This window comes from Pteronotus mesoamericanus, unplaced genomic scaffold (genome assembly GCF_021234165.1).
Source record: "Pteronotus mesoamericanus isolate MK-2021 breed Mesoamerican mustached bat unplaced genomic scaffold, CSHL_Meso_final contig_20, whole genome shotgun sequence".
Classification (NCBI taxonomy): Eukaryota; Metazoa; Chordata; class Mammalia; order Chiroptera; family Mormoopidae; genus Pteronotus; species Pteronotus mesoamericanus.
In genome coordinates, this window is record NW_026555085.1 from 30,586,258 (window position 1) to 30,600,244 (window position 13,987).

General features: G+C 34.5%; 1 pseudogene; it reads left to right on the plus strand.

The window, feature by feature from the left end:
- LOC129066853 (ubiquitin-conjugating enzyme E2 W-like) overlaps window positions 1-2,750 on the plus strand; it is a 172,214-nt pseudogene extending 169,464 nt beyond the window's left edge.
- The last annotated feature ends 11,237 nt before the right edge of the window (window positions 2,751-13,987 follow it).

The following is a 13,987-nucleotide window of genomic DNA, read 5'->3' on the forward strand; positions in this document are numbered from 1 at the left end:
TCAACAGAAACGCTGCAAGCCAGGAGGGAATGGTAAGAAATACTCCAAGTCATGAAAAGCAAAGACCTGCAACCAAGACTGCTCTACCCAGCAAGGCTCTCAATTAAAATGGCAAAACAAGGAGTTTCCCAGAAAAAAAGAAGGCTAAAAGAATACACCTCTGCCAAACCAGCATTGCAAGAGATGCAAAAGGGACTGCTTTAAGAAGATGAAGAAAAAGAGTCTGTGAATACCCCGTTTCTTTCACAGTCACCAATACTTGACATTACCACTATTTTTAATACTTACTAATCTGATTGTGACAATGATGTGCTATTTTAATTGTTCCTTTATTATTTGTTGAAACTAAACCTGTTTTTGTAGACTTCTTGCCTATTTCTATTATTTTTAAAAAGCTTAAAATGACTTCCTGGTATTCTTTAGCCATTTTTTTATTAAATTGTTTGTAGAAGAGTTTCCCTAAAAAACAAAAACAAAACACTATTAACCCTTTCTTAGATATGTTGCAAATACTTCCTTATTCTATTCCTTGTCCTTTAACTGTTTTTTCCTATGTATATTACTATATAGTCTTAAATGTTTAATATGGTCATATTGTCAATACCTTTATGTCTTCTGGGTTTGAATATGTTACTTCAGGGTATGAAAAATATTATTTTGTATATTTTCTAAAACTCCTTAGATTTTATATATTGATTTTTAATACACCTGAGTATTGTTTGTATAATGTGTGAAATAGGGCTTTATATTTGTTTAATTTCAAGTAATAATGATCCATGTGCCTTATTTGTTGAATAAGCTTTATTTTCCCCATTGATTTGAAATATCAATGTAATTATATATTACACTGTTAAACAGATATTTGCATTTATTTCTAGAATACTCATTTTATTTCATTGACCTACTTGATTTTTTCTGTGCTGCTGTCATGTTTTAATTGCTGAGACTTTATAATGGATTTAAATTTTAATATTTTATAATGGATTTTAACATTTAAATAAATAAATAAATAAATAAATAAAATCTGCATTCAAAAAAAGAAAGAAGAAACGCCTACTTTTTGTGACAACATGGATGGGACTGGAGAATATTATGCTAAGTGAAATAAACTAGGTGGTAAAAAAAACAAATACCATATGATCTCACCTATAAGTGGAATCTATTCAAAAAATAAGCTAATGAACAAAATAAACCACAGGCATGGAAACATGGAGCAGACTGAAAGTGACCAGAGGGGATGGAGAAGGAGGACAATGGTGGAAAGGAAAAGGGACTAAACAAAGAATATGTATGAATGACACATGGACATGGACAACAATGTGGGAATTGCCTGTGGGAGTGGGGGGCAGGGTGGGATGAGTGGAGGAGGAAAAAGGGAGAAAAATAGAGATAACTGTAATAGAATAAACATGATTTTAAAACAAAAAAATTTAAAGAAAAATGTATCATTTCATAATGCCAGTTTTGATTCAACATGAATTAAATGGGTGTATACTTCATAACTGAATCAAAATACAGAAAGTAAATATTCACATAACCAACAAGAGAAATAGGTAAATTACAATTCTATTTAGAAATTTTAGCACCCCTGACTTTGTGATTGAAATACCAGTCAAATATTAGTAAAGCTATAACATAAATGAACAATAATATCAACCAACTTGATCTAATTTTTTAATGAAACAACACAGCCAATAATTGCAAAATGTATGTTTATTTCAAGGGCACATGAGCATTCATCAAAACAGGCTATACATTAGGTCATAAGTAAGTCTTAGTAAATTCCAAAACATTAAAACTATACAAAGCATTTTATCTAACCCCAATAGCATTAATCTAAATCAATCAATTTTAAAATATCTAAGAAATTTCTAAGCATTTGCAAATTATGGAACACACTTCCAAATAAGCTTGTAACAGAGAAGAAATCACAAGAGAATTTAGAAACTATTTCAAGCTAAATGATATTAACACAGAACTTATTCGAATTTGTGGAATTCTGCCAAAGTAGTCTTAGAGATAAATTTACTGCTTGAAATAGTTACATTAAAAAAGAAGAAAATTGTAAAGTGTATGATTTGCACTTATATCCTAAAACCAGTAACATAGTATATTCAAATGACAAAGACACTTTGGTCAGGGTTTGGCTTTTCTAATGCCTCTTCTCAATCAGGCTTCGGCTACGGGCATTAGTTCCCATCTTTTTTGGGCCTACATTGTCCAGTTTTAGCAAGAATCTTGCTAAGTCATTTTTGAGACACTCCCCACCTTCAAGATCAAAATTTTTATTCCTTTAATGCATCAATACAGAAATGACTACAGAAAGATCTATTGGCTTTGCAAAAGGACCCACCCCCTGGGATGTCTTTAAATGAAAAGAGTGCTCAAAATTCAATTACACAGTGGATTGTATACATGGAAGTTGCACCAAGTACCTTATGTGAACAGGAAAATTTCAACGTCTTTTTAAGTTTAATAGTTGATATTCTTTTGGCTCTTCTTGGGTAATATTTACTGGTGAAAATATTCCGACTCATCCTTATGCTTATGGCAATGTTCACATTTGTTTATCCATTCTAACAGAAGACTGGTCCCCAAATGGTCTAGTCCAGCCAGCTTGTCTTAGCTTTCTTAGCATGCTTTCCAGCTGCAGAGAAAAAAGATGACCACCAAATAATTATTTTTATGTTCAAATAGGTCACAAGAATCCAAATAAAACAAAATGGTGATATCATGATGATTCTTGTTGATGCCATTATCATATTGTCTTTCTAACAGAAGACAAACTTACTAAAAAATGAGCACTTTTAAAGTCATTCAGTCTTTGAACTTTAACCTTTGACTGGAAGTGACCAAAAGGCTATAAAGACTACTTCCTTTTACTGCAATTTTACTCATTTGAATACTAGGTGTGTATTGATCACTGGTTCAGTCCAGGCAATTGACATGTTTTTATTAATCATACAGTACCAATGCAGGTGTCAGGAAATGTCCAATGTAATTCCATTTTTTATTTTTATTTTTTAAACTTTTGGAAATGTTCCAGGTCCTTGTTGTATGGTGCAATAACAATGACTTCCTTGGAGGTTTTGGGACATCATTGTCAACAATGGATATCGTAACAGGAAAAAATTTCATTAACTTCTGCCATCCAGTGATTAATGGATGAAAGGGCCTATGAAATGAATTTACTGATTCTAATGGGATTATAAATAAAGTGAGAGATCAACATTACTTCGAAAGCCACCCAACTCATTTCTATTTCGATTCTATGTACTGTGATCCTAAGGTTAACAACATGAATTAACATGCATCTTCAAAGTTCTGTAATGAAAGATCATTGCATATTTATTAAATTGTTCATTACTGCTGTCAAATTGTTTTGACACTGAAGGTTTTCAAGTAACATTGACAGAGAAGTACAATATGTTATTCCTATGGTGAAAATAAATTCATTGGTTGTTTATAGTTCTTGAATTTCTGAAGTAAATGTATGAGTAATATACAGTATGAATGGTTTAATCATGGTTTTTATTTTGGAAGTAAGAAAAATGGCAGGTGGCAGGAGGTTAGGGTAGGGGAGAGTAATGGGGAGAAATGGGAACAACTGTAATTGAATAACAATAAAAAATTTTTAAAAAGAAAAATGGCAGTGATGATAAAGCTTCTGCAATTCATTATTTGGGCTTGTTTGTACATTACTGATTTTTCCAAGTAGAGTATACTTACTCTGATAGTTCCTGCTCCCCATCAGCATGAGCCTGGCTACCTAAACATTATTTCATGAATTTATGTTTGAAAAATCCATAAACATTTTTGTTTGCAATTTTGTTTCTTTTGTTATTTTATAAGTCAACTTTGAATGTTTCAATACTTTAACTGAAAAACTTTTGTCAAGTATTTTCTTGCAAATTTTATTTACTTTTAAGTATAATCTTGCTCTTCAATCCTTTAACCTAAAATAACATATACACTTTTGACAGAGGCTTTATGTTTTAACAAAAGATTGTGGACATTATTATTTTAAAATTTAGGCAAAAGTACATAATAGAATGGTATGCTTTCTTATTTATCTCACACATATAGTTATTCTTGGAGAAACTTGTTTCATTTTGTTTTTTTTTTTAGTTTAAAAGACTGCTTACAGCTAGACAAAATTTTTCAGTAGAAAAAAAATTGTTCAAAGGTCCAATTCTCAGTTACTGATACAGCAACTATGTTCTCTTTTTAAAAAGTAAATAATGTATTTTATAAATTACCTTTTCAGGTATGCAAAATCAGTTTCTACTACAATGTTTTTTTACTACTGACTATTAATACTCTTTTGACATATCCTGCAATGAATTTATGAATCAATGTTGGCTTAAACATAAAAGCAAATTGGTTGAAAGGTTTGAAATATGTACCCCAGAAAAACAATCAATAATTGGAAAATAATATTTTAAAATTTGTTTTTAATCTCTGTATAAATGACATTTTGTTGCTTTATACATGTTGCTAAATAAGAGGATACAGTTTTATACTCTAAAGTATAATTGCTATACTTCGAAAATATGCTTTAGAAACAACTTGAAAAAATTAAAACTAAAGCCAGCCACCAAATTATGGCCATTTTATACTGCTGGTTAGCAACTATCACTTTTTAAAGTGAAAAACAACTTTGTTCTGGCTTAACCAGGTATACATAAGTTCTCACAGTAGTCTCTATCAATCTTATTAGATTGCTTATTAAGTTTAACCAAGACAGAAAATGTTCTCTGGGATGATTTTTACTGTAGGTAATTAGCTAATTATTAGTAAGAAAGGGGTACAAGAAGAATTAGACATTGAGCTTAATAAACTGGGGATCATAAGCCTATTTGCTTCACCAGAGAGCTACAGCTTCACACGCCAGGGGATCACAGCATTGCTACCCCAAGGGGATTAACAGTCTTCTCTTGACGACATTGGTGTCAGATTGTAGGGGGTGCAGAGGGAGGTGCTTGCCTTAAGAGGCCTGTCAGCCCAACTAGAAGGGTGTAGACCTATCAAAAACCTACAAAAATCTGAGAAGTTGATTGATGGTTTTGAAAAAGTATCTAATCCATCCTAAACCCAAGCTAATATATGTCAGGAGAAAAAAAGAAGTGTTCTCTCTCTCTCCCTCTCTCCCTCCCTCCCCCCAACTCCATGACCTGGACTCATCTTGTGCACTTGTGCATTCTCTCTCCATAGCCACATGGCATTAGCAGCCATGTGACAAATGGCTGCCCAAACTCCACGCACAGGCTCTAGGTGGGAGCCTAACTTCTTGGCGCAGCAATAGATTGCAGCCTGGAACTGACTAAACTAGCCAAATACTCCAGAAGACTGACCTTTAATATGAAGCAGAACCTCTGGAAACTGGCTTTTGCTTTGACCTTGCTGAGGACAAGGTAAGAGTTTTTCTATGTGGAGCAGAGAGGTGGTGTACATATAAACCATTTTGCCACATCACAGTCTCCCATGTGTGGGTCCTTGGGATGCTTTCCCCATGATCCTGTGTAAAAGCCTCATTCCCACTGACAACACTTTGAACTACTCCTATCTTTTGACTGCTTTTTCATATAAAAGTTGCAGCTGTAAACTATGCATTTTTTTTTCTTATTTTACATAACTGCTAGTGATTGACTTGATCATTTCCCAGGGTGTATTGAGAGAATTTCTCTTCATTTCACTTGTCCACTTACTAAAATCCTTTTTTAAAAAAATTACCTGTGACATTTATTCACCAAAGAAATCTGTATACCAGATTAAAGATTAACAATGTTATACTATGGATTAATAAATCATACATAGCTTTAGCTGAGTTTTTAAGTATGAATAACAACATTTTTACATACTTCTCTCTCTACATGGAGAAACTATAAAATTACAATGAAGCTGAGGAAAGTAAAGAAAAACCAAATAATCTTAGTACATTTATTGTTTGAGGAGAAATTAAGATGAAGTATCCTAAAATGTAGAAACACAAACCTTTCAAAATTTATAATCAGTAACACCTTATTTATTTATCCCTTGAACTTAGAAATTATTACACAGTCCCTTGAACAAGTTAATTTTAAATGTAAGTTACATTACTGAAAGACATAAGACATTTACCCGAGTCATTGCTCAAGAGAGGGCAATTAATGTCTTTGTAGTAATAAAATGAATATTTGTCTCTAATAGGTTGTTGAAGGACAAACAAGATGCCAAGAAAATGTGCATAGAAACATGCTACTTACCTCTTCCCTGCTTCCCTCTGTGGGGCAGTCTGCTGCTTAGGCGTACAGAATTATTCTCTCATACTTAGACACTGTGTACTTTCTCTTTATTTATTTACTTGTTTATTTCAAGGCCATTCTTCTAATTTGCTAAATTCTGTTAAGACAGTGATTCATTCAATTTCTTATTTTGCATGCTTAGATCAGGATCTTGCTACCTTTTCAAAAAATTATGTCAAGTAGATATTAATGCCATAGATTTTAAAGAGAGAAATGGTTTCCAATTTTTAAGATATATTTTTTAAGATAAATTTAATGGATTTCTCCTAACAAATTTAATATTAACCTCCAAAGATTTTATTTGTAATGTGTAAATTCTTCCTTATGGCCAGCAGTATAATAAAGCTTTTCTTATTTTAATCACAAGGAAAAATGCTAAAAATAACTTCTATACAGTTGACCTAAAGAAAGGTCTTAGTCTTTATTTTGACTAGGGATATAAACATTTCATGTAAAGTAACTAGAACAATGTATTATTTTTTCCTTTCTGAAATTTTAAATATATGCAATACATATATCATTAGATTCTTATGGTAAATAATAGTTTTGTTTGGGGGGGGGTGGTTCAGATTCTTAAACAGGTATCCAGTCATTGCTTGCTTGTTCCCAAATTGCATCAAAGGTGAATTGACAAATAATGGAAATAAGTAGTGATATGAAAATGGTATCTATCCACACAGCTCTTTTTTCTGGTAATCAAATCTTATTTTTTAAGAGCCATTGTTTTTGAGAATTGGTATATTTAAAATTTGCTAAAGATTCTTCTTAAAAATAGAGGAGAAGAGGAGGTACTGTGCGTTATTTTTTTAAATATATTTTATTGATTATGCCATTATAGCTGTCCCACTTCTTCTCCCCTGTATTCCTCTCTGCTCTGAACCCTCCCTCCCCTCAGCATTCCTCCTTCCCCTGAGTTCATGTCCATGGGTTGTATGTAGAAGTTCTTTGGCTTCTCCATTTCTGATACTATTCTTAACCTCCCCCTGTCTATTTTGTACCTACAATTTATGCTTCTTATTCCCTGTACCTTTTCCCCCTTTCTCCCCCATCCCCCTCCCCACTGATAAACCTTGATGCAATCTTCACTTCTGTGATTCTGTTCCTGTTCTAGTTGTTTGCTTAGCTTGTTTTTGGTTTGGTATTGTTTTGTTTAGGTTCAGTTGTTGATAGTTGTGAGTTTGTTGTCATTTTACTATTAATAGTTTTTGATCATCTTTTTCTTTTAATAAGGGTTTGGTGATGATGAACTCCTTTAACTTGACCTTATCTTGGAAGCATTTTTTCCGCCCTTCCATTCTAAATGATAGCTTTGATGGATAGAGAAACCTTGTATATAGGTCCTTGCCTTTCATGACTTTGAATACTTCTCTCTAGCCCCTTCTTGCCTGGAAGGTTTCTTTTGAGTAATCAGCTGATAATCTCATGGGAACCCCTTTATAGGTAACTGTCTCCTTTTCTCTTGCTTTTTTTAAGATTCTCTCCTTATCTTTAATCTTGGATAATGTAATTATGATGTACCTTGGTGTGTGTTTCTTTGGGGGCAACTTCTTTGGGACTCTCTGAGCTTCCTGGACTTCCTGAAAGTCTATTTCCTTTGCCAGATTGGGGAAGTTCTAATTCATCACTTGTTCAAATAAGTTTTCAATTTCTTGCTCTTCTTCTCCTTCTGGCACCCTTATGATTCAGATGTTAGAATGTTCAAAGTTGTCCCAGAGGTTCCTGAGCTTCTCATTTTTTTGAATTCTTCTTTCCTTCCTTTTACTGTTGGTTCCGTGTATATTTTTCTTTCTTTCACTTTGCATAGCCTTCACTTTTTCCTCTATTTTATGACCATACTCAATCACTTCTGTGAGCATCTTGATTACCAGTGTTTTGAACTCTATCTGCTAGGTTGGCTATCTCTTCATCACTTAGTTCTAATTTTGGAGATTTGATCTGTTCTTTCATTTGGGCCATATTTCTTTGTCTTGGCAGGGTTGTTATGTTGTAAGGGATGTAGCCTGAGGTATTCATTGGGGCAGGGCAACCCACATTACTGTGTTGTGGCGCTGTAGTGGGGGAGGAGCCAGAGAGGGAACAATGCCACTTGCTCGGTTCTCCGCCAGCTTTCAGTCACTTCCCCTGTTGCACACAAGCAAACTGGGCCCTTCTGGTGCTGATTTGCTGGTGGGTGGTTTTGCATACATTCTATGACCCTGCTGGTTTCTCCATCGAACACTCTTGTGAGACTGGGAGTTTCTCCTGCCACTGCAACTCCCATAGGTATTTACAGCCAGAGGTTTTGAGGCTTTAATTTCCTACACTGGAACCCTGGGTTGCATAGTCTGTCTTGCTCTCCAATTGTTTCTCCTGGTTTATCCGCACATAAATGTGTTACTGTCCAGTCCTCTGGCTGCCACCTTGTCATGAGTCCTCTCCACCAGCTCCCTGTCTCCCCCGCTCCTATTGGTCTGGATGAATGTTTCTTCTTTAACTCCTTGGTTGTTGGACCTCCATACAGTTCAGTTTTCCGGCAGTTCTGGTTATTTTTTGTTTTTACATTTGTTGCTGTCCTTTTGGTTATGTGAGGAGGTAAAGCATATCTACCTATGCCTCCATCTTGGTCAGAAGTTCCTCTATTTTTTTTTTTAAATGAAGATTCCAGTGTTACCAGTTCTAAGCCTTTATGGTTATTCTGCTTATATTTCTTGATATCACTTTTAGTTTTTTGTACATATTTTAGCTGAATGCTTAGACTTATAGTTGCGTATATAAGTTGGTTTTAATGAAGAACTGAAGCTTACCCATGTATTTCCCTTCTGAGGACTCATTATTATCAAAACAGGCTGCTGTAGTATTCTGTATTCAACTAATACCTTTACATGATTAAGATCTAAAAAAAAGGGGTCTTTTATCTGAGTCACCTGGCCCTTCTCTTCTTTACAGTTGTTTATTTTTTATTTTATTTCATTTGTTTTTTTATTCATCTTTTACTTTTTTCATCCTATCTCCATACAAATGTGTATTGTGTCAGTCTTCATCAGTTTATCCATCTGACTTCAAAATTTTTCTCTCTGCTTTTCTTCCTTCCTTCCTTCTCTCTTTCCTTTTCCCTTCATTTCCCTTTTCTAGAGATTAGGGAACCCAGAGAAGAAAGATTATTAAAATGTCTGCCTATAATCAGAATTGTTTTAAAGATTCTTCTAGCAAATAAAATAGACATATATTTTGTTCTTTAAAAAAAATTATTGTTGTTCAGTTAAAATTGTCTCCATTTCCCCCCGATTACTCTCCCCTGCCCTATCCATCCCCTATTTCCAAGTAACTTGAGTTTATCAGAGGAAGGTTGAATTTGCAGAATAATTCACTGCTTGACAAATGACCTATTAACTACAATTTAGTTATTTTTTTAAATAAGATAATTTATTGTATTTTTTTCCATTACTACTTAGTCCCCTTAGACCTCTCCTCTCCCTTCCCCTACAACCACCACTTTGTTGTCCATGTCCATGAGTCCTTTTTCCTATTTGCTCAATCCCTCCACCTCCTAACTCCCCTGCCTAACTCTTAGCTGTCATCCTGCTTTCTGTCTATGAATCTGCCCCCATTTTCCTTGTTAGCTCAGTTTTTTCATTAGATTCCACATATGAGTGAAATTATGTGGTATTTGTCTTTCTCTGTCTTATTTCACTTAGCATAGTGTTCTCTAGGTCCATCCATACTGTCACAAACTGTAGAATTTTCTTCTTTTTTTATGGCAGAGTAGTATTCAATTTTGTAATTGTCCAATAGTTGTTTTACCCACTAGTCTACTAATTGGCACTTGGACTGCTTACATATCTTGGCGATTGGAAAATAATCTAAAAATAAAATGGCTCTAAATATATATCTGTCAATCACCTTAAATGTAAGTGCCTTAAATTCTCCAACCAAAATCATAGGGTAGCTCAATGGATAAGAAAATAAGACTCACATATATGCTGCCTCCAAGAGACCCACCTCAGATAGAAAGATACACACAGACTAAAAGTAAAGGGATGGAAAAGATATTTAATGCAAATGAAAAGGAAAAAAAGCTGGGGTAGCAGTACTTATAACCAACAAAACAGACTTTAAAACCAAGGCTATAGTAAAAGACAAAGAAAGACACCATATAATGATAAAGGGAACAATCCAACAAGAGAATATAATTTAATTCTTAAATACTAATATTGATGGAATTTTGTTTACTTTTGGATGGTGACTCTCCCAAAGCCTAATTATTGTTCAGTTGAATTAAATTACATGTTATTGTAAAAATACATTTCCATTTAAGTTTCTAAAGTCACTTTGAGATTTGAAACTTTATTATTATTATTTAGAGAGGAGGAAGGGAGGAGAAAAGAGAGAGAGAGGCACATTGATGTGACAGAGAAACATCAATAGGTTGCCTCTCACACAGGCTCCAACCCAGGCATGTGCCCTGATGGAACTTGCAAGCTTTTCCTTTGCGGGATAAGCCCAACCAACTGACCCAGATTGGTAAGGGATGGAGCTCTTTTTAAAAAATAGTAATTTGTGGGAGGCTTTTGCTTTCTCAGCATAAACTACGCATGTATTTATTATTATCTTTAGAGCCTCATAGAATTTAAACATATCCTTCAAATTAAATTTCTCTCCTTCGAGTTGAAATTCTGGTTCTATGGTACTGATTGTGATTTTAATTATAAAATGTTAGTGTTGGAACTCACATTTGGGGTATATTTCCAGAATGATTACAAGAATATATTCTTATGAAAAATTTTGTTTATAAAAAATTAACATCTTAATTCATTTTGAATATGTGGAAGGAATGCCCAGATAGAAGCTGGCATACCTTGACATACTTAAAGAACTCCAGTTTTGCATGCTCAGTGCAGTTGACTGGGAAAAGGAAAAATAGTTCTTGTTCTGATTCCCCGCACCTACATTGTCAAATTTATGAAAAGTGTGTTCCTACAATACTTCTAAGCTGTTTTCTCAAAGGCAAAAGCATGGCTTCAAATGCACTAGGACTTAGCTTGTTTGATATGACATTACTTCTTAGATTTCCTGGAAAATGGAAAGATGAACTAATCCTACCTCTCTAACTATAAAGCCTGAAGCAAGACTGGTAAGAAATTTAGTAGGTTGTGTCATGTTAGATACCATGAAAATACAAGTCTCTTCATAGTTAACCAGGTTGTTTACATAAATGCAAATAGATTATCGCTCTTGAGGTGTGATAATTATTTTAATAGATTATTACATTAATTATGTAGTAGCCAAGAACTAAGTGCATGAGCGAAGATTTTAATAGGGTGGATGTATATATTTTATAAATCTAAGTTGTAAAATATGTAAAGCTGTTGCTTCTTAAATAGAATATAAACTTTACAAGACAGATAAAAACCTATATATTATATATTTCCAAATACATGTATAAAATTTTTATTAGTTGAATATAAATTACATTGTGTGCTTCATGAAATTCAATAAATTTTAATTATAAATCAACAGTCATTGAAAGAAAAAAGATCAAAGTTTTCTTGCCCCACCATCCTCTCGGTAATATCTTCTCACTCTGGCTTCCCTTTAGCAAGAATTATTTGAAATGACTTAGCCAGAATTCCCCATTTCCCTTAACGTTACCCCTTAAAACACATGCATTTTATATTATTAAATTATATCTCAATTAAAAATAAAATAGATGTGAACAGTAAAATCACTGAACTGATTCAGGTCCAATCACTTGAGTATGTCTTTTAGAGTCTGTTAGCCATGTTGCCAGATACAAATGGCACTTGGTTCTCAAAGGACCCCTTCCATGGAACTGAGCTTCTCTGGGGATCAGTGCAGCCATCTGTAGAGCTGTTAGATCCTGCTTGTAAAAGTTTACACCTTTGATATTGGCCAATGCTCAAACCAAGCCCAATTTTACTATCTCCTTGGACACACTGGTCCCAATTTTATCTCCCTCTACATATAAATTGTCTAAACATCTCTCATTTATAAGTCTATTCACTTATTTAATAGCACTACTGTGTGATTAAGATATTTTCTAAAAATTCAGTTTAGTTACAAATAATCATGAAAAAGATCAGTAAGTTATTAGTCATGTCAATCTCTGGCTACCCAGCAGCCCTTCTGAGTTCTAGAGCCCCAATAACTAACACTTGTTAAATGAACCCATCAACTTACTTCCTATTGAGTCTGGCCAAGTGATAAATTGTGCTTTCCCAAAGATATTTTATACACTTTAAGTGATAATAGCTTCTTATGAAAACAATAACGCAAGCAATTCCTCAGGCTCAAAACAGAATTGACACCACAGGAACAATATATTATTTGTTGATCAGTAATAGATCTTTGCCATGATTCATAAATCATTCCTGTAAATAATAAAAGTATTTCTCAGCAGCATTTTGAACCTTTTAGATTCCATTCGACGTTATCTCATTTGGCCCTCTTAATAACTCTAAGAAATAAGATGTCAGATGCCAGCCTTAATGTTCTGTTGAGTAAGTGGAAGTAAAGAGCCTTGGAGTTATTGTACACAATCACACAGCAGGCCAGAAGCAGCCAGAGGGAGGTTCTGAGCCTCCAAATTCATGATCCAGTAAACATTTTTTCCTTCAGACCACAGAGCACAAACCAGACATTCTTAGGCTATATCTGGCCTGTAGGCATATTTCTGGCTTACACAGTTTTAGTACACATTTGTAAATCATGGGACAAATTCAGAGATTTTCCCTAGAAAATCGAATTTTCATACCTCTTCTCTGGGCTCAAAAATTCAGGAGTTCCTTAGGCAAAATCTGAAAATGGCCCCCAACACAGTGGGCAAGGAGAGACCAGAGAAAGATGCAGACCACTCCAGCTTGGTAAGTGACAGGTTTAATGAACAAGGGAACTTATATACAAGGCTATCTTCAGGTGGAAAGATGGATAGATTGCAGCTCCTGCCAGCCAGAACCTTGGAAGTTTGCATAGAGGCCTTCACTGGGCTCAGTTCCATACCTGTCAGGATAGTCTCAGTAACAGCTTTCTCAAGGCAGCTTGCATCCTTGAAAAGGCTCTCCTGTGGGAATGTTGGGCAGAGCTTAAATGATCAGTGCAACAGAGGGCCTGAGAAGCCTCTAATTGCATGTGTCCAGTTTGTAGGTCAACCAGTAATCATAATCTCTCAATGACCTGTTCCAACATTCTCTTTAATAATAGCAGTACCTGAGAACGCTCATCCTTTTTCTATAGCAAGAGTTAGTTGAGTGGAGTAGTGATTGTTCTTTTATGTAGCTTGCATGATTTCCAATTTGCCATGGGCATTGTTAACTAGCCCATCCCACTTCCTTTAAATACATTCGGATCTTCCTGGATGCTGTCAACATAAATAGTTCTGGATCCTGCATTACGCTGTATTGCCCTTCAGAGGCCTAACTGCATGCTTCAGTTTTGTGTCTTTCCTTATACTCTGACTTTTTTCTGCCATAGTCAGGTATTCAAGTTCAGTCCTCTTTGCCTGTTCCTCAATTTTGATGACAGACAACTTATGTCCTGACATCCTTGATTTCCAGGACTTTCACATAATTTCTGGAATGATTATAACATACACAAATTCAACATAAAGAAAACTCGAGGTCAAAAAAATATTCTCCTGCCTTTTAGGAGATGGCCAGGAAGAATCACTCTGAAAGTCTATAGGTGGCTTGGCCCTGCCTCTTCTATTA